General features: G+C 45.0%; 1 protein-coding gene across 9 annotated transcripts in view; it reads right to left on the bottom strand.

Annotated features, from left to right (window-relative positions):
* Window positions 1-20,216, bottom strand: part of CGNL1 (cingulin like 1) — a 174,105-nt gene that overhangs the window by 38,602 nt on the left and 115,287 nt on the right. The gene's annotated exons all lie outside the window — the stretch shown is intronic.

The following is a 20,216-nucleotide window of genomic DNA, read 5'->3' as shown; positions in this document are numbered from 1 at the left end:
GTAAAGAGCAACTCAAGTGGAAGTTCCCTGGGGACAAGTACTGCTGAAGTCATTGAAGTTGCTGGCATTATGTTTCTACGATTCTCTGATCCCAAGTCCTATATGTTATAACAATATTAGAGAGGAAGCACCATCATAAATAAAACCAAAAAGCACACAGTTTTTAATAATTCATTTGGCCGTATCTTACCACCTATGTGATGTCTTGTTTTAAAAGAATTATATGGATTTGCATTTCAATATTTTAACTATTACTCACTTGTACAGGTAGTCGATTCCTCTGCCACTCCAAAAAGTTGGAAACACCGCTCCAGATTCATCACCACAAAGGCAAAAGTAACAACTGTGCCATTTTCTATCATTTTTCAAGATTGGATCATCACTAAAAATTACACCAAGGTTATTTTTACAGCTATGAGTCAGCCACATCAAAAGGTTTGATAACACAGTATGTGTAATGTGAGGAAACGTATTCTCATCGATTGCTGGTGGGGCTAGAAACTGGTACGAGGCTCCTGGATGGCAATTTGGTAGTATCCATCAAAATTACAATGTACATTTCTTTTGACCCAGAAACTTATCGTCTATCATTTTATCCCATATGTGTGCAAAATGACATATAAATGAGATTATTCACTGCAGTACCTTAATAGCAAAAGATTGCACACTACTAAAGGCCAATTAGGTACTAGTTAAATAAATTACATCAGGTCAATAGTATCTTGTGCATCTGGGAGAAAAAAAGAACAAGAAAGTGAGGAAAAAGCAAGGGACAGATTAGTAGATATAGCATGCTTCTGTGTGTATAAAAAGAAGGTAAGAGGGATAAAGATGTATTTACTTGGCTAAGTGAGAAACTGGTAACAATGACTGACTATGAGGCAGGAAACTGGGGCTATGTGGAAAACAGCAGAAGGAAATTTTCAATTGCAAACCCTCTGGCAATTTTTAAATTTTGAACCATGGAAATTCAACAGGTATTACCATTTTAAAAAAATAAATATACATTTTCTTTTAAAAGACTGACCATCAATGATCACAGGAACTCAGAAAACAACCCACCTCCTCGGCCAAGTTCTCACCTCCTCCAGCCTCTGGAAACCCTTCCTTTGTCTTTTCATGGGTACCTCTGGGCCTTGAAAGATAGCGGAGCCGGAGCCCCAGGAGCAGCTGTACAAACAGAGCATAGCGCCAACTCTCCCACGCCAGTTTACATAGTTAAGCAATTCCTTTTCACCACATATAGCTGGGAGAGTGGAAAAGGCCCAGATGGCCCAGGACTTGCAACTACACGAGTGCTTCCCCAACTTTTCCACTCCAGCAACCCTAAGGCAGAGAAGTCCAGTGTGGGGTGATGAGAGACATCCAAGGGACTGCGAAGAACTGCTTTCAAGGCTTGGGTTTTTCCATTATAAATGAATGTAAATTTTTCATTCAACACCATAGCATTTTTCATTCTACTATGTCTCTTTTTATATTAAGGATACTGTGTTCTTGGTATTCCAGGAAGTGGTGTCACTTTTCCCCTGTGACTTTGCCAAGCACTCTCCTCCTTGCCCACCCGGCACACAGACACATGTCCCATCCTAACACAGACATAAATCACCTCCAGAATGGAATTCTCATTTATACTTCTAAAAATGCTTCTCTGTCTGTTTAGAGGAAACAGCAAAGGCTCTGAAGTCAGCCAGATCAGATCCAAACCCAGGCTGTGCCTCTTGCTGGGCCTTCCACTGGGCCTGGCCTCACAGAGCCTTAGTTTCCTATCTGAAGAAGGGGGATGAAGTTGCCCACCTAGTACATTATTGTAAATATCTAGTTAAATGGGATTACAGCTCTCGTCATAGCCCTTGTTATTACTGCTAGGTCCACTAAACTCACATCTGCTTCCCAAAAGGGAAGGACTTCACACAGCTTACCGGCTGTGGTTCCAAATCGTCACACTTGGCTTCAGGCCACTACCTGCACATTTTTTACCAGCTAAAAAAATCAAGCCTAGACTTCTCAAAACAGAGAATTGAGGTCTTCTAATAGTCCTTCCAGGGCGACTACACTGCACAAAGAAGATGACACCCATCTTATTTCAAGGGTAAGTCAGGTTTCTTGGTTGGCTAATTTATTAAAATCTTAGCCCCATTTCCCAGTCAAGGGTGGTGTGGTAAACTGATGGCATCTAAGAAAAACATTCTTCTAAAACAGCCAAACAGCATGCTTCAACATGCTGAATTGCTAAATTTCCATTACTTTAAAAATAGTTGACTTTTAGCCATATGCTCCAATTACCAGTTTTAAAAGAAGGAAAAAAGAAATATAACAATTGTATCACACATATGCAAGAAAGTGAAATCCCACTCTTTGCCATCAAGCCATTCATTGCAAATAATCACCTGCCTGCAGGCTGGCACATTTTCCACATTTTCATGGGTTAACACCCACATTTAGAAGTGTTCACACTGGCCCCTGGAGACACAAGAGACGAGCACAAAACCCCCCATGGCACCATAAATGGCCCCATTTGCATGTTCTGCCTGATTCAGGAAGCTGAGGAGCGCTCCTTATAGGAACATGGACCTGACACCTTGGACAGGCTCGCTCCTGATGGACAACAAGTAACCACATAGGCCAAGGGCCTCCTGCTTGTCCTAGTGCCGACCCAGTACACAGACATATCAGGTTTTACTAATTAACACGGCCTCTGCCACAGCCGGCTTTTGTTTCCTTTCTGTCTCTCTTTTTTGCTGAATGAGTGAAAACAGCTGAGGCGTGGAGGCCGGGGCATCCAGAGAATGGAATGTTGGTGTCAGTTCCATCTCGCTGGCCACCCCCACGCTCCAGTGTGTTGGGGCTGCAGGATCCCAGCTGAGAGGTACTAGAAGCATCCCCTAGGTCAGCTCATCTGCTGGGAAATTACTGTCTTCTCACCATCATGGCTGTGGACGTCTGCTTTCACTTGCACAATAGGGCCCGGGTCACAATAATGCGTCCCTTCCTCACTCTGAAGTGTTAGGAAAGCAAGTCCTCCATATTGTGTCTTCAGCTTCCCCCTCACCTGAGCAAAGGTCAACTATTCAGGTACAGAAACAGCATATATTTTAGTCTTCACTAGCATACTTCATCCCTTCTCCCAATCATTTGTTAATTTCCCTGGCATAAGGTCTCTAATCTTGGGCTTCTCAAATTTTAATGAATTACCTAGAGATCTCATTAAAACGCTCATTCTGACTCAGGAAGTCTGGAGTGGGACCCAGGACTCTGCATTTCTAACAAGCTCCCAGGTGATGCCAATGATGCTGGTCTGTGGATACCCCTTCGAGTAGTGAGGTCTAGGCTGATTGGACCCTTCTCAGCTCTCAGGGCCTTTCTGCAGAGATTTGAGCTGAGCTCCTAACTGGTCAAATCCTTTATGCTTCTTGGTAGGATTCTCAGTGCCTGGGATTTGGCGTTAGGCCGCTTGTGCGCTACTGCAGGCTTTGCAGCCAGCTCACATTGCAACCTTCCTCCTGCAAGCTCTTGCCCCCTCTGAGTTCAATTCACATCCTTAAAGAAGGTAGAATCAGTAATACCTAAACAGATCAGAAAATCAAAAAAGAGATACAAATCTTTAAAAAGTTGAAATTATTGTAGTAATGTAAAGTGATGGGTTCCTTCCTTCCTCCTTTTTGATTTGCCTACTTACCATTTCTTGGGCAAGATGGGGTTGAGCCATTGCAAAATATTTTTAAATCCCATGCTCCAAGAAGAACATCAGAATTTCCAAATTTTCTCTCACTGTATTTACCAAAATTGCCAACACCAGTCTCTCCCAACATATCTACAGTTCAGAACTCAGTTGGTTATACAGTGATAAGTTCTTTTTGTTTGTGTGTGGGGGGGGGGGAGAGGGTGGAGGGGCACAAATAAATAGTGCATGGGAGAGATGGAAATAAATGTGGCAAAGGAAGTGGCAAAGAAGTACAGGGTATTCATCACCCAGGTCCCAAATATTTCCAAGGAAGAGTTGATTCCAATGCCAAAAATCGTACCGATCAATATTCAATTTCTTTTTGTTAAAAGATGTGAATTCTAGACCAGATCCCGCTAACAATTCATGTATGATGACGATAGACAAATCATTTAACTTCCATCTGCCTTCACTTTCTCCCCTCTGCAACACGAAAGGGTCAGTCTATCTCGTTTCAATGTCCTGGCCAGCTCTAACAGTCTGGGATTCTAGAAAGAACTTGAAGAAATCAGGCAGCATTAGGTAGTCCTGGAATTCAGTGAGCTAAGATGACTAGAGGTTCTACTCCTACTGCCTCATGTTTACATTTTATTTTCAAATGCTGCCATTTAAACCAGATCATCTGTAACAATGTCCCTGCCACAGCATCCAGAGGTGAGGGCCATTCTCTCCTTATGGTCACTAACCTGCCATACTTGTAGAGTTTACATATACCTTGCTTAATGAAGATTTTATTTAATTCCTGTATTTTTGTTGCCCTGGTGGCAATTTTCTTGCTTACAGAACCACCTAAAAGATACTCCTTTTTAATCATATTCAATTACCCAGTTTTTCCTATGGCAACTCAGTGATTACATAGGTTAAAAATGTCTCTGGTTTTCTTCATAATGTCCTTAGGAAATAAGTCAACATGCTTCCCTTTAAAAAAACTAGTTAAGATTCACTCTCAGAGTGGCCTGTAATTAAAATATAGGTTCAAGACAAAAGTTTCGACAATAAAATCCTCACATTTGCTCACAGAATGCATTTGACACACAATAAACCTACAGAGATACTCAAGAAGGAAATAAAAATACTTCTGACCACAACACACTGCAACTAAATAGATGTAGAGCAGTTAAGTGATTTGATTTTTCCGAAACACAACATGCTCCATAGTTCAGGTCTTGACATATGGTATGATTCTGTTTATACAAAATGTCCAGAATAGGCAAATCCATACAGACAGAAAAGTAGACTAGTGGTTGACAAAGGATGAGGGAAAGGGGGAATTCAGATGAAAGGGGCTTCATTTAGGGTGATGAAAATGTTCTAGAATTAGATAGCGGTGGTGGTTACCCAAATTGTGAATATATAAAAAACCACTGAACTGCACACTGTAAAATGCTTAAAATGAATTTTGTGTTATATGAATGTTATCTTAATAAAAACAAAAGAAAACAAAAAGAGTGCAGGCCTTGGAGTCAGCAGACCTGAATTGGTCCTGCTTGTTCTTCTCGAAACTTCAGTTTTCTCATTATTCTAAAAATGAATTGAGACATTATGCAAAGCACCTAGCAATGTTTCAGACACATAGTAAGACCTCAGTCAATGACCACAATACATTAAGTTTGGGTAGAGAACAGTCACACACCCAGGACTTGAACCCGGTTCTCTGACTCCTTGTGACCTCTGCTAGTTGCTACCAGTTTCTTCCAAGTGGGGGCAGCAGCTTGAGGGAAAATTCCCCAAAGCCAGCCAGGGAAGGGAAAAGGAGGCCCCGGACCTGCCAGCTGGGGGCTTCAGCTACATCCACACACTCACCAAGACTGCATTTCAGGGGCTTCTCTGAAACACAGCCTTAGGCCTTCCATTGTGCCTTTGCTTTGTTTTTTTTAACGCCACTCCTTAGAAAAATTCTTACAAAATGTTCCCCAGTTTCCAGGAGATAAAAGGAGCCTCACATCATATTTATAAGACACCACTTCCCTCACCATGAGAGCCACAGTCTAAGCTAACCTTGTGACCAGCATGTAAAAGTTCTGTTTATAGAACCCAACATGCCCCTGCAGTGCCGTTCGCCTTCAAGGAGCTGCTGGCTGGCGGAAGGGACTCCACCCAGACAATGCCCTGCTTCCAGTGCTCTGCGTCACTAGGAAAATATTGGGGGGTGGGAACCGGGTAAATGCAAGCATTAGACTCCCAGTTAGAGTCGCTGTCACAGACAGACCACATGGCTTTACAAATGATTACAAATCAGCTTGCTGTCAGCACACACATGTCCAACAGGTTCAACAGGATTTTTGAAGAAAGAAGATAAACAAGCAGCCAAAGGCTCAATCTGGAAGCTCACAGGCCTACTCCAGTCTACAGTTCTGCCCTGCACCCCTGCCCGGAAGTCTTGTTATTTGTGAAAACGGATCCTTCAACTTTCCCATTTTGCTACCATATATCCATAAATGCTGAAAGGGTCTCTCCTGAATTATAAAAATCATGCCATTTTCAGAACTTAAATACAAATGCTGAGGCCAAGAACTTTCAATCCAATGGACGCTTCTCATTAGTGCTTCCTTGCAGCCCCAAACAAGACCAAATTTCCATATAGAAAGCTGTCAACTTTTCCGTTTGCCCCACACTTCCATGGCCACAGGAGTGATGCTAAGCAGGGACTGGAGAATGAAAAGGACATGGCCTCGGTAGGCAAGAGCCTGGGCCAAGACTGCTACAAGCGTTTAAGGCTGACTCTGGTACCCACAGGGTTAAGACACCTGACAAGAGTGACCTTTATTATTTCCTCCTTTAAAGTAGTGGGCTGTTCCCTGAGACAGAGCTGAGCAGACCAGGCTCCTACAAAGCCCAGAGTCCCCTGGTTCCTCCTTGCAAGGCCAGGCTACCTGGGTCAATAGCCCCCTCTAACTGACTGGCAAGGGGAATGGGGCCAGAATAGAAACGTCCTGATCCTGGTATAGTCACCTGACCACTGTGAGGTTTTGTGCAAGTAACAACTTCTCTAAATCACAGCTCAGCTTTCTTAAAAACAGGGTGGCGTTACAGATCCATTCACTGCACGGATCAAGAAAAATGAAAGATAATGGTGCGAAATGTCAAAGGATTAGTCGCTATATACACAGCAAACAGTGTCCAGGAAGGAATTACTATGTACCACCCAGAAGTTACAGAGCATAAATCACAGATTTCCTTCTATACAGAGGCCTTGAAGGAGGTGTGGTGACTTTTTGGCCCCCGTCCTCTTAGAGCAATTGTTTCCCAGCCATGCTGTTGGCAAGACTCTCACTCGGTCCCTCCTTTTCTGAATGGAGAATAAAATGCCACCCCCTCCCTCAAAAGAGCTGGGACAGACAGAGTGGGAGGGATGGAGTAACCAAGTCTAATCCAAGACCTTCCCCAGGACTGCTCTAGGGCCAGCCCTCATCTGTTTTAAAAAGGAACCATCTTGGGGTGCTGACCAAACAGGCCCCATGAATCACTGTGAGGGTCATTAGTGCTGTTCACCTAATATTTCCAGTTCTTCTCTCCTCCAGGCACATGCAATGTGCTTCCCTGCCCCCTTGAAGTCAGGAGTGGCCATGTGATTAGCTTTGGCCAAGGAAATGCAAGAAGTGGCAGGTGACATGTCCAGGTACAAGCTCCAAGAGCCCATTAGTGATCTACCATATCCTCCTCCTACCCCACTGCAGAGATCAACAACACCTGGGTCCCCCAGGGACTCAGGAACAAAGCAACCAACTCCAACCCTGCCATGACTGGATGTGAAGCATGAGCAAGAAATAAGCTTTCCTTCATTAAGCTACAGAGCTTTGGAGGCTGTTTATTACTGCAACATCATCTAGCCTATCACATCACGTAAAGACCTACTATTATACTTGCAGATCCAGCCCACCTGGCTCACATCCATTAAAAACAAAATCTGGAGTTCATCACAAGCTTCATTCCCAAAGACAAGTGGGGCTGTAACAAGGAAAGAGCCTGGGCTCCCAGAGTCAGATAGACTTGAGTTTAAATCCTGGCTCAGCCGCCCATCAACCATGCAACTCTGAGCCCGTCAACTACCTTTTACTGAGCTGTAATCTCCTCCACTTTGAAAGGGCAATGATAGTACCTGACATACAGGGTGGTGGTGAGGATGAAATGTAATGTGTGTAAAGTACATAGCATGTGGCCAGGCGTGCACTGTGCACTGAGTAGACAGGAGTGATTCTGCTAACCCTCATCATCATTATCATCATCATCACCCTGCTTTCATCAATGACCAGCAATGAACCCGGAGGCTCTGTTTCCTGCTCTGTAAACTGGAAGAGCAATGCCATGCCACTCCCAGCGTACTCAGCACAATGCCACGTAGGGCACAGGGGGCAGCTGCTCAATAACCGTGAATACCCATACCACCCTGATATGATTTGGCTGTGTCCCCACCAAATCTCAATTTGAATTGTATCTCCCAGAATCCCCACGTGTTGTGGGAGGGACCCAGGGGAAGGTAATTGAATCATGGGGGCCAGTCTTTCCCATCCTAGTCTCGTGATAGTGAACAAGTCTCACGAGATCTGATGGGTTTATTAGGGGTTTCCGCTTTTGTATCTTCCTCATTTTCTCTTGCTGCCGCCCCATGTAAAATGTGCCTTTTGCCTCCTGCCATAATTCTGAGGCCTCCCCAGCCATGTGGAACTCTAAGTCCAACTAAACCTCTTTTTCTTCCCAGCTTCGGGTATGTCTTAATCAGCAGCATGAAAATGGATTAATAACACACCCCTTCCACTCCAAGCCTTTAGCCAGCCTGCCCTGAGCCAGCCCTGGAACACCGCAGGCTGATGAAGCTGCAACACCTGCCCCACACACAAGGGGGCCCAGTCCTCAACTGGTCCACTCTGAGCTTCAGGTTGCCCTCCAGAACCTATCTGATGAGAGTCCCACTCCCTCCACCCCTAGCCAGGTCACCTGCTGTCATTTACTGGACCACAAGCACTGCATCTGGCAGGGTACTCTGACCTTGGGGACCCCAGCCTGACCCCTAAGATACCCACATCAACCCAGGTGACTCGTGATTTTGAGAAGCCCTCTTGGGTATGAGTCACAGAGACTTGGCCCATCCCTGGGGCCAGCTCATCAGGAGTAGGAGGAAGGCCCCTGCCAAGGCTCCTACTGACCTAACTACTGAGGATCTGGAGAGCCTGGCAGCCCCCGCCTGGCCCTGGCTTTGACAATTAATGGTGTTACAGCGAGGCTCTGCAGAGTAATAGACTTCACATCTAGGAAAATCTGCCATGTGCCACAAAATCCCCAGTCACACACTAAAAGCATCCCACATGGTGCATCCTTAGGCGGTAGCTTAATGAAATGCTATGCCTGGTACTGACATATTCCAACTGCACTGGGACCTCTGAAAGTGGACTAAATAGAAGGAACACTGGAGGCTGAGCAGGAGTGGGTGTCTTGGTCCCAGGGCAGCCCCTGGGTCGGTCTATGTGACCTGAGGCAGTCACAACTTCTCCGAGCCTCATTTCCATGACTATAAAATGTCAGAGAAGAGAATCCAATTAAGGATTGAAGTATCCACCATTGATTATCTACAGTCACTGAATGTACAACTTGAACAAGGTACAGTGCCATTTTTAAAGAGTTTAAAGTCCCAGAGAAAGTTCAACATGTTCATAAGTGAAATCTAAATAATCACTGCCTGAAGACAGGCTCATGAGCACATTGGTCTGAGGTCTCTAAGGTCATAGCCATCTCTGCGATTATCTGCATGGCAGATAAAGGTTATTTCCTCTCTCTGACCTACCAAAGTTTCCATTTCTCCAGATAAATTAAAACAGGTCTGTATTTCATTCATCTTACCCATTCATAAAGTCACAGAACATCAGCATTATTTAAGACACCAACTTTCTCAGGTTGAAACCCTAATTTGAATTTCTAACACTTCCTTCCACCTTCCCCCATATCTCTGGAAGATAAGCAGCCATTCAGCCTCTGCCCCGGGCGCTGGAAACACACTGCCTCTCAAAACAAGCCTTTCCATTTTCCCACAGCTCTCAGGCATGGAAACTCCTCCTTCACACTGAGCTGACGTCTGCATTCCTACAGTATCACTGAGACCAACTGAGGATGGTTTAGTGAGTCCTTCCTCCAAACGAGAGCCTTCCAAAAACTTAAAACCCACCCTCATACCATCCTGTCTTTCTTTTCCTCTTAGGCTAAACTGTCCAAGGTCCTTCCTCACTCACTGGCAGGTTGTACCAAGCCTTCTCTCAAAGCATGGGGGCCAAAATCAAAACAACGCTCCCTGCAAGTTGGGCCTATCAGCACCCTGATTACCAACTGCTCTAGGCTCCTGAACATTCTCCCAGAGAACAGAATAGTCAGACCCCACACAGAGGCTAGAGATAAAACCTGGGGCTTGAACTAAAGACTACCAACCAAAGGAAGTCCCCACCACCTCTAGACACACAGACACCCATGGGACCCTTCCCAGAACTTCCCCCCTGTGAGTGCCGCTGCAGGATCCACGGTGGCAGTCAGGGCACTGCTGCTGGGGTCCCACTCCTGCTTCCATCTCTTCCTTAGCTGCCAGTCCCTTTCCTCTTTCCTCCCCATCTAGGGGCCTCCAATAACCCTCTGGCTCCTGTGCAGCTCTCGGATGGCTCCTAGAGGTCACCTCTTGCCCCAACCCCATCCCTTTTGCTGGCAAGTTGTACCTTGACTTCTGGGGGAAAATCAGACAACACCCTTTTCCCTTAGCCTCCTCCTGCTGCCCACTTCTTCTCTCCCTCTATGGCCAACACCCCGTCTCCACCTCTCAGCCCATCCCATGCCAGGCTATGCCTGGGGAACTGGACAATAAGCCTAACTCCCCACATTGCCGCAGGTAAGTTGCTGGTTGCACCCCCTGAGGACAGGGCTCTCTGCCTAGGCAGGCATCACTAGATTTTCTGAGTGCTCAGTCTATGCCAGACACCAGCTATGTGCTTTCCATGAGTCATCTCACTGAATTCTCTTCGGCTTCCCGCTGAGGGAGGCACTACTATTAACTGTTATAATCCTTTGCTTCTAAGTGAGGAAACTGAGGTACTGAGAGGTAAGTCACTTGCTTAGGGGCTCATAGGTATAAGCAGCAGAGCCAGGAGCCAACCCAGGCAGCCAGACTTGAGAGCCCACAGGCTGAAAACCACACCAGGAGCCCTTCTGGGCAGGGCCTCCGTCCCACTCTGTGCCCAGCCCAGCACCTGGTACATAGCACAATCACGATCCAAGGTTACTGAATTAATCAGCTTGATAGAGGTTTTTATGTGTCTAGGTATTTAATACCCTATGATACTCCCCAAGCACACACACGCATTCTCCCACCACACATGTATTCTATATTTTATAGTTAATACACACTATTTTAGCAGTGTCATGGGCTAAATCAACTATTGTTAGCTGGCCTGAGAACCTAGCCTCAATTCATAACAATGTCTCTGTGAGAAAATTCCTTCAACTTCCAAACACCTCACATAAAAATAAAATGTTAGCGCCCTCTGTTCCTAAAATAAGCATTCAGTTAGCCGATTCATTCATTCATAGGATGCTGTCTACCTTTGCATTGCTAAAAAATCTGTCCTGGCTAAAGTCGGCCTCACTTTGTTACATCTTTGCCTCAGAAAAGATGCCTGAATTTCAGAGGAATGGGTGAATTGAACACTCCACACTTTTTTTTCCCAAAGTCTTCATTCTCAATCCAAATTTTTCACAAAACTGATAGTTCTCTGGGAGCACAGGCTCTTGCTGACCCTGATAAATGATTGCCCTAATTACCAATGTTCAGTTCCCCGAGATGGCTGGAATTCCAGCTCAGGAGGGGCCTGACGTTCGTTCTAGCCTCTCATTTTCCAGATGAGCAAACTGGGGCCTGGAGAGGTTAAGTGGCCTGTTCAAAGTCACACAGTGACATCTCAGCCGTGGCAGGAAGTTGATGGCCTTGATGCCAACTTAACCTCCTCCTCAGGCTTCATCTATTAACGTAAGTAATTCCTCTCCCACTCCCTGACAATGGCAGCACCATTCCCAACACACGGCCTCTCTGCCAGTGCTGCACAGGAACCCACGGGCTGCAAGGGTCTCCTTATGCTTATCTGGCCTCAGAAAAACACAGAAGAGCCTCTCTTGTTTTCAGCTGTTGACAGTGGCCACCCACCAAAGGAAAAGGGTATGAAGGAAAACATTTCACACTTCCTTCTCAACCCCAAAGATTCACTCCCCATTCCCACTCCCCACACCCAGGTTCTCATCCAGTCACTGCTAGAAAGCAAGGCTGCCCAACTCCAATACACACCTCACCACCCAACCCATTTACCAGGCATCTTCCAGAATGACCTAGCCAAGATGGTACTTCCACCATGACACAGCTCAGAGCCCAGAACGACTCCCAACACACAACAAAATGCATCCAAACTCCCCTCAGCCTGGCCTCCAAAACCTTCCTAAATTGAATTCAGTCCACCTATTCCATCTGATCTGCCCAAGGCTTCAATTCAAACCCTGTGTCAAACACATTCCTCTTTGTACTGGGTCAGGCCCATTCCCAATTACAGACCTTGGTATAATATCTACAACTCTCTGTAGAAAGTACCCAAAAAAGAATCAATTATGTAATGCAGTATTTCCCCAGAAGTATGCCATGGAATGAAATATTGTGGAAGATTCTTTGAAAAAAGATTTGCGGCCGGGTCACACTGTGGAAAATTCTTATGGTCGAGTCCTTTCTCAGAGAATCACAATTTACATTAACCCACATATTAAAGGCTCTGAGAAGTTACATAATAAGAAAAGCCATGTAGGCCAGGTACGGTGGCTCACGCCTGTAATCCCAGCACTTTGGGAGGCCAAGGCAGGCAGATCACTTGAGGTCAGGAGTTTCAGACCAGCTTGGCCAATATGGTGAAACCCCGCCTCTACTAAAAATACAAAAATTAGCCAGGTGTGGTGGCACAAGCATGTAATCCCAGCTACTCAAGGCAGGAGAATCACTTGAACCTGGAAGCCAGAGGTTGCAGTGAGCCAAGATCACACCACTGCATTACAGCCTGGGTGACACAGTGAGACTCCGTCTCCAAAAAAAAAAAAAGCCATTAACTTTATTTCATGAGTTCCCAAGTTTATCTCAGCTCTTCCTTCCTTTCTCCACCTCTACCACTGCCATGTGACTCCTCCAAGCTGCCAACGTTTCCTTCCCGGGCAACAGCAAGACCCTCCAAGCTGGTCTACCCACATCCCCTCTTCTGCCCTTTCCAATCCATCCCCACACACTGGGGCAGGAGAAATTATTTTGAATTCCAAATCAGATCATGTCACCCTCCAACAAATGCTTCAGTGGCCTTCTTGCGCTCTTAAGGATAAACGCAAAAATAAAAAACAAATCTCCTTAATTCAGTCCAATGTCTGTATCATCTACCTACCCTTCCAGCCCCATCTCACGCCACACTCCTCCTCCTCACCCACCCCATCCTTCTACTGGCTTTTAAAAAAAAGTTCCTCCTGGACCATACTTCCTCCCACCCCAGGGCCTCTGCATGTCTGCCTGAAGACTCTGCCTCCTCTCTACCAATCCTCACCTCCTCAAGGAAATGGTCCCTGACCACCCAAATGAGGTCAAATCCTAGCCTCTCTCCTCCATAAGCCTTGTCATGGGTGCGATTTTTATTTACTTGTATGATTTTTTTCTTATGTTTTCTGTAAACGTTTTAGGATAGACAGCATGCATCCATTTTTGCTCATAGGCTTAATACAGTGTCTGGCCACAAGTAAATACTCAAAAAAAGAAAAAACAAACAAACAAAAAACAAATAAACAAACAAACAAAAACAGGTTGGGCACAGGGGCTCATACCTGTAATCCCAGCACTTTGGGAGGCCAAGGTGGATGGATCACTTAAGCCCAGGGGTTTGAGACCAGCCTGGGCAACATGGCAAAACCTTGTCATTACAAAAGCTCCTTGAGAGGCTGAGGTGGGAGAATCGCTTGAGCCCGGGAGATTGAGGCTGCAGTGAGCCATGATCAAGCTACTGCACTCCAGCCTGGGCAACAGGGTGAGACCCTGGTCTCCAAAAAAAAAAAAAAAAAACTGTTTCACCAATCAACCTAAGTATGAGCAACTGATGTGAAAAAACAAAGCACAACACAAGACTATATATTCTATAGTGGAGACAAGAACCCAATGCTATGAAGAGGAGGTGAGGGAGCCTTAACTCTATTTGGGTGAGACGGGTAAAGCTGCAGAGTGCTTGGTGCCACACACAGAGGGAAGGGAAAGGCAGTGCAGATGGAAAAAAAACAGCACATGCCACAGTGTGGTACCTGTGGACGGGCTGCTTTCTGCTCAATTCTGTTTTCCATCTAGACCATCCCCACCTCTGATCCTCAAGGGTACAGAGAATGTCTTTCACACTCTTCTCAGCGTGACACTGAGGGCACCAGGAAAATGGAAGTGCCCACTAATGTGAGAAAGAAATGCCTCCCTATACAACGGCTGGGCTTCTTCCCTGCACGACTCCTACAGGCCGCCGCCTGTGTGTGCATGGGTGCAAGCCTGCATCTCTGCTGCACAGCATACATGCTCAGCTCCTGTGGCCTGAGCTGAAGCCACCATTTCCAGATTCCGCAGGGCCTGCCCCTCTGCCTGGCCCACCCACACCCTCCATTCCTGTGGAACTGCTGCATTTCTGGAAACTGTAGCCCTCTCTTTCACCTCATTCTGTGGTAAGCAGCTAGCTCCAATAATTTTCCTATTTAGGTTAAATAAGAAGCAGAGAGTGAAGAGGTTCGGGCCACTCAAAACCCTTGTCTGCGGACTTTTACTTTGCAGGATCAAAGTTGAAGCATGAGAATGTGTCTTTATTCTTTTTCCCCTGCTGAGGCCAAGAGACACATGCCAGACGCTTCTCCTGGAGTGTGCTGTCACAACAGGAACCCTGCCACCACCCCCCCCACCCTGCTCCCCCCACCTGCCCCCAGTTCCCACTCCAATCTAACTAGGCCTGTTCTTTGTTCCACAAAACAAACAGTGAGTTCCGCCTGTCAGGGCAGACAAGGTGCACACACACAGGAGCAAACAAAGAGGCCCTATTGCCAAAGGCCTTCTTTCCTGTTGGACCAACGCTGTCACTGGTGCCCTTTGTTTGAAGTCACCAGATGCACCAGGCACTTACAGAGACCTGCCAGAAGATCCCTGGGCCTGCACCAGCTGGGATATCAGTCCCCAGCCATCCCCATACCACCAAACACAGCAGGATGTGGGGCCTCGGGGGTGTCAGACTCCCATTCCTGGGGTCTGCTGCTCTGTTTGGATTGCTGAAGTGCTGCTTCCACACAACGTGGATGCAACTGCCATCCTTCTCAGCATTGCCGGACTCAGCAACCACAGAGCAGTTGCTGTGCCTGGCCCCTGGCCCTTCTCCCCTCTCTGAGTCTATCAGCACCCATCTGTTGGTGGCCAGACACTGTACTACCAAGTCTTGAATGTATGGGCTCATTTCACCCTCACTGTGCTCTGTGTGCTGGGCTCTGTAATTATCCTCATTTTATTGATTAGGAAACAGGGGCTCCAACCAGTGAGGTGTCCTGACTCAAGGCACACAGCCAGGATTCGATGTGAGTCTGACTCCGGGGCTCATGCTTTCATCCTCTACAATATACCACCTACCACCCCAACTACTAGCGAAAGGCCACCAACCTCTTTCTTGATCATTCCTTTACAAGACAGACTTGGAATGGAGTAAAGCAGCAGTCCCCAACCTTTTTGGCACCAGGGACCAGTTTCGGGGAAGACAATTTTTCCATGGATCGGCGGAGGTTGAGGGGAGGGATGGTTTCAGGACTAAACCATTCCATCTGAGATCATCAGGCATTAGTTACTACAGATTCTCATAACGAGAATGCAACCTAGATCCCTCGCATGCACAGTTAACAATAGGGTTCGTGTTCCTGGTCCCTAACAGGTCACAGACCTATACCGGTCCATGGCCTGAGGGCTGGGGACCCCTAGAGTAGAAGGCAGGGCTCAACCCAAATATCAGGTCAAGCACAACTCTTGATCTTCTCAATAGGTAATTCTGTTAAAAATTACCATGATTTTCTGAGAAACAGTCACGTTTTGGTTTTAAGGCCCTACAAGTAAGGAACTAAGGCTGTTTGGAGGGTTTTGTTTTGTTTTTAACGTATTTGTCGCCTTGGTAAGCCTGTCTAAGTGAGCTTTAGAATAACCCTGAGAACATTTTCCCAGGAAACACACACTTCCCTCCTCCTGTCTTTCACTCATTTATCTTATCTTGGAGTTCATGAGGCTCCATTCCACAGTCATTCCTGGTTATCAGTTTTGCTTTTACAAACAGCATTTATCTGGATTGCCAAGACATTCTTGGCCTTCTGGAAATATGCTTTCATTTTTTTTTTGTCAATTACTTGCTTTATGTGCTTCCAAAGTTATGTTTTCACATGAAAATAGATGTCTTCCCAATTCCCTTGGCCTTCACTTGGTATTAACAAAATTTACAATGGAACTGGGACCTAATGCTTTATTAAAGTCTATCTACATCAGGGAAAATAGGGCTGGTCACACTCCAAGTCATGTGAAACACCTCCCAAGACAATATGGATTCATTTAACACCCTTACTTGGTGCTTATAAGTGCCTCCCCAAAATCATTCATCAGTGCTCTCATATGTAGAGCTTGAAAACAGTAGAGTGGCTAAACCTTTGTATTTTCCTAGATGGAGAGTCCCTAGGGCTGATTATTTACTGTCATCCTTTCTTTCTCTCTTTAATGCTGTTCCTAGGTCAAAAGGGCAAACAAAGGCTGTTTTTGAATCATTGCAGGTATAAAACCAGAAATTCACATTTTACAAGACATTTGATTTTAAAGAAACAAGCTGGTAACAACCATGAGGAATACTTGACACAGAAGGGAGGCCTTCCCACAAGACAGCTCAATGCCACCTCGAGGTCTCAGAGCTGGCAGAGGTTCCAGAGTCACTGCATCTTACAATCCACCAAGATGCCGGTAATGAGACCAACACCAACTGGAAGGCATGGTGGTAAATGAGCTGACTGAGAAAGCAAGAAGGGTACTGATGATACCATGCAAATGAGTTGCTGACAGCTGGTTTCTAAGTTACACACGAAAACTATTTCAGAGATTTCACAGGAAATGCTTCCTGTAAAAGCTACAGGAAGCATCATGGTTTAAGGACCCACAGGGTATAGCCAAGTTATATGAACTGATCCTCTACCCTGTAAAGCCCCCAGAAGGATGTAAAGAAAGATTTTTAAAAGACCTTCATTCAAGCCATTTCCAGTAGAGGTGATGAAAACAATCTTCACGGTTCCTGTCATACAAGGAATGAGTGATAAATCCCTAAGACAGGAGCAATGAGAAAGCTATTGCATGCAGAGAAGAGGAGCTACCTTCTGGCTTTACAGTTAGAATTATACGTGAAGCACATGGAGACATTTAGAGGGATGGCAAACACGCCAGTGTCTGAGCTCATGCCTAGACACTCGAGTTTCCAGGGAACACCCTTGGCCAAAATCTGCTGGATGAGATGCCAGCTGAACACTGTGCACCATTGCAAGTGGCTAGAGTTCAGGAATGAACAGAAAGCCATAATCCAGTTGTTCTGGGATGGAAAATGTAATGCACACCAGTTTGCAATTAGTCTGAAATGAAGAATCAGGACCATTTAGCCCCAAACAGAAAGAACAGAAAGTTCATGGGATTGGGCCGATTCCCAAAACAAAATCCATCTCTCCTCCTGCTTTTACGTTTTCTACTTCTATTTTTAATGGCTTAATCACATATGAGTAGTTTATTATAAGTTGCTCATAAATGAAGGGTGTTAAATGCTGAATCCAGGTGCAGAGGAGAAAAAAGGAACAAAGAAAAAGGGTGGTGGCAGAGGTGGACTCTTTCACAGCCTGGATTTCAACAGAACCACAGGAGGGTCCTAGAGACACGTGGAAGAGAACAAGAATTCCACCTCTGTACTTCCATCATAAACAAAGCTTCTTGGCCTCCATTTCAGAATACAGATCCTTCTCAACCCCTCCCCACTCACACACTATCCAGTTAGAAATATTCATTTGATGGCTATGCCTTGAGAACAGTAAGTCACTAGATGAACCTATAAATGTAAAACTTTTTAAATGGCAAGAACACAGGCATATAAAAATGACGGTCTTTGGAGCCTACATCCCTTGCTTTGCAGATTTATTTTTTAAGTGATTTTCAGGTTCATACCCCCATCAGTGTTTTCAAATCTCTCTCTGAGCACTTATTGCCTATCTCATTCTTCTAGGTACTGGGGGTTACAAATGTGGTACATGAATCCATCCCTCATCTACACATATTTAGGAGAGATGCCTGGTTCTCTTGGGGATCTGGACTATGTCTTGCTTATCTTCTTAGCTCCAGTACCTGGACCAATGTCATATATACAATTGGAGCTCCATAACTACTTGTTATTTGTTGAAAACCTCTGATTGTGGAAAGTAACTATGCACCTATTATAACCATAGCAGATGGAAAGAAGAGCATCGAATCTGAGAATATGCAATCTCACTAAATCCACTAAATGGCACTTCAAAGGTTTCTAAAACTTGATAGCATGTTTACTTATACACATGAGTGTATCTGTGCTGCTGCCAGAGAGTGGAGCTTATGATCATCCAGAAGTCCTACTAACTCATGGGTCTTCATTCTATAGTTAATCCCCAAAACTGAAAGAAAAAGAAACAGCAGATATCATGTATCTCTTTTCAGTTTAATCAAGTTGATTTTTAATCCCTTGTTTCTGACCATTGAGATCATTGTGAATCTTGGTTCTGCCATTTTGTACTTGGGCTGTCTCTGCCTGCTTTGGGTCACGTACAGTCTTGATAAGCATGCTTTCTGTGTCTTTATGTCATGAAAAACAAGTTAACATGACAGGACCAAGAGTTCTGTCATCCATCACTAGAAAGCTCCTTCCAAAATCTGTCTGTGGCCCAAATCTCCTTGCCTAGTAACCCTGTCAAAAGAAGAGAGCACAATTGGAGTAATTCTGAATGACTGCAGACTTGTAAGGATCATCTTCTTCAGCTCTTACTTAAATTTTAATATTTTCAAAAGAAAGGCAAGAGGATCAATATGATTCAACTTTACCAGCATTAACTTCACTGCAAATTTGAAATCATAAACTCACTATCTAAAGTACTAATACTGGTCTAATGTATTTATTATGTTCTTTATCTTATTAACTCCTGGTATCAAACCAGACCTCAGAATCATACTCATACACTCACATTTAGCAGCTAGACTCGTCCCCTTATCCCACGTGCAGAAGGACAGATGTTATCTCATACTTCACAGTAAGGAAGTAAAATCTGGAAATAAAATGCCCATACCCGATGGCGTATTCAAGACTCTGGGACAATGATTGTTTCTTCTTCAGTGATGTGTGGGCCTGAGGCATGTAGAGATGACAGTGTGCATGCCTGGATCTCAGCATCTACCTCCTCTCTCTGCTCATGGGTCCCCAGGTCCCCAGGCTAGCAAGGGAACTTGGGTATAACTTCCAGCATTATATGTCAAGAGAAGCTTTAATTCCCCTGAGGAAATGTTTTGGGTTTTTTTTTTTCCTTATGGACAACAAAAGTCATGAAGTTGATCGTGTTTCCTTTTTCACTTTGCCAGAAGTCTCAGGACTACATCTCTAATTCACCTTCAAGATTATTGGACTACACAGCTGGGTTCTATTTGTCCTCACTATCCCCAGAATTGATTCTATTTACATTTATATTTCCTATGATCTTTTAGAAATATCTTTTTTATTTTACTCTATGTGCTCTTGTAACTATTCTCAGATTCAACCTATGAAAAATGTCAATGTATAAACAAAGTTGCAAATCTATTGCTCACAAAGTTTCCTTGCAAATGAGAACCTAGCACTCCTTAATCTGTACACTGTTATTAGGTAGGATTGGAGTGTAGTCCTGAAATGTGTGTGATGCCTCTGAGGAAATGAATCAAGTTAGGCCCACCTCATCTTTTGAACCTCAATTTCTAGGATCAATGAACTGATCAGATCCTCTAACCTCCCTTAAGATGTGCCTCCTATTGCCAGGTCTCCAGGTTCTGCCTTCACCAGAGTCAGAAACCTAAGGCTTTAGTTGATAAATCAAGTGTATGCCTCCAGATAAGTCATCATACCTGAGGATTTCAAAGACTAAAAGCCTTAAATGAAGTAATAAAGTCTCTGACTGGAAATACCTGGAAGTGAGCTTTCCTTAGTTTTTACCTAACGTCCTTTTCCAGCTCTTGATCCCATTCAGGATACCACATTACATTCAGTCATCATTGCTCCTCAGGCTCCTCTTGGCTGTGACAGCTCCTCAGACCTTCCCTGGTTTTGATGACCGTAACAGTTTCAGGAGTTACATATACTGGGCCAGGTATATTTGCAGGAAGGAGGAGGAGGAGGGGAGTTGG

The sequence above is a fragment of the Pan troglodytes genome, chromosome 16 (assembly GCF_028858775.2).
Source record: "Pan troglodytes isolate AG18354 chromosome 16, NHGRI_mPanTro3-v2.0_pri, whole genome shotgun sequence".
Taxonomy (NCBI): domain Eukaryota; kingdom Metazoa; phylum Chordata; class Mammalia; order Primates; family Hominidae; genus Pan; species Pan troglodytes.
Note: the sequence above shows the minus strand (reverse complement) of the source record. Positions and strands in the feature narration are given on the sequence as shown.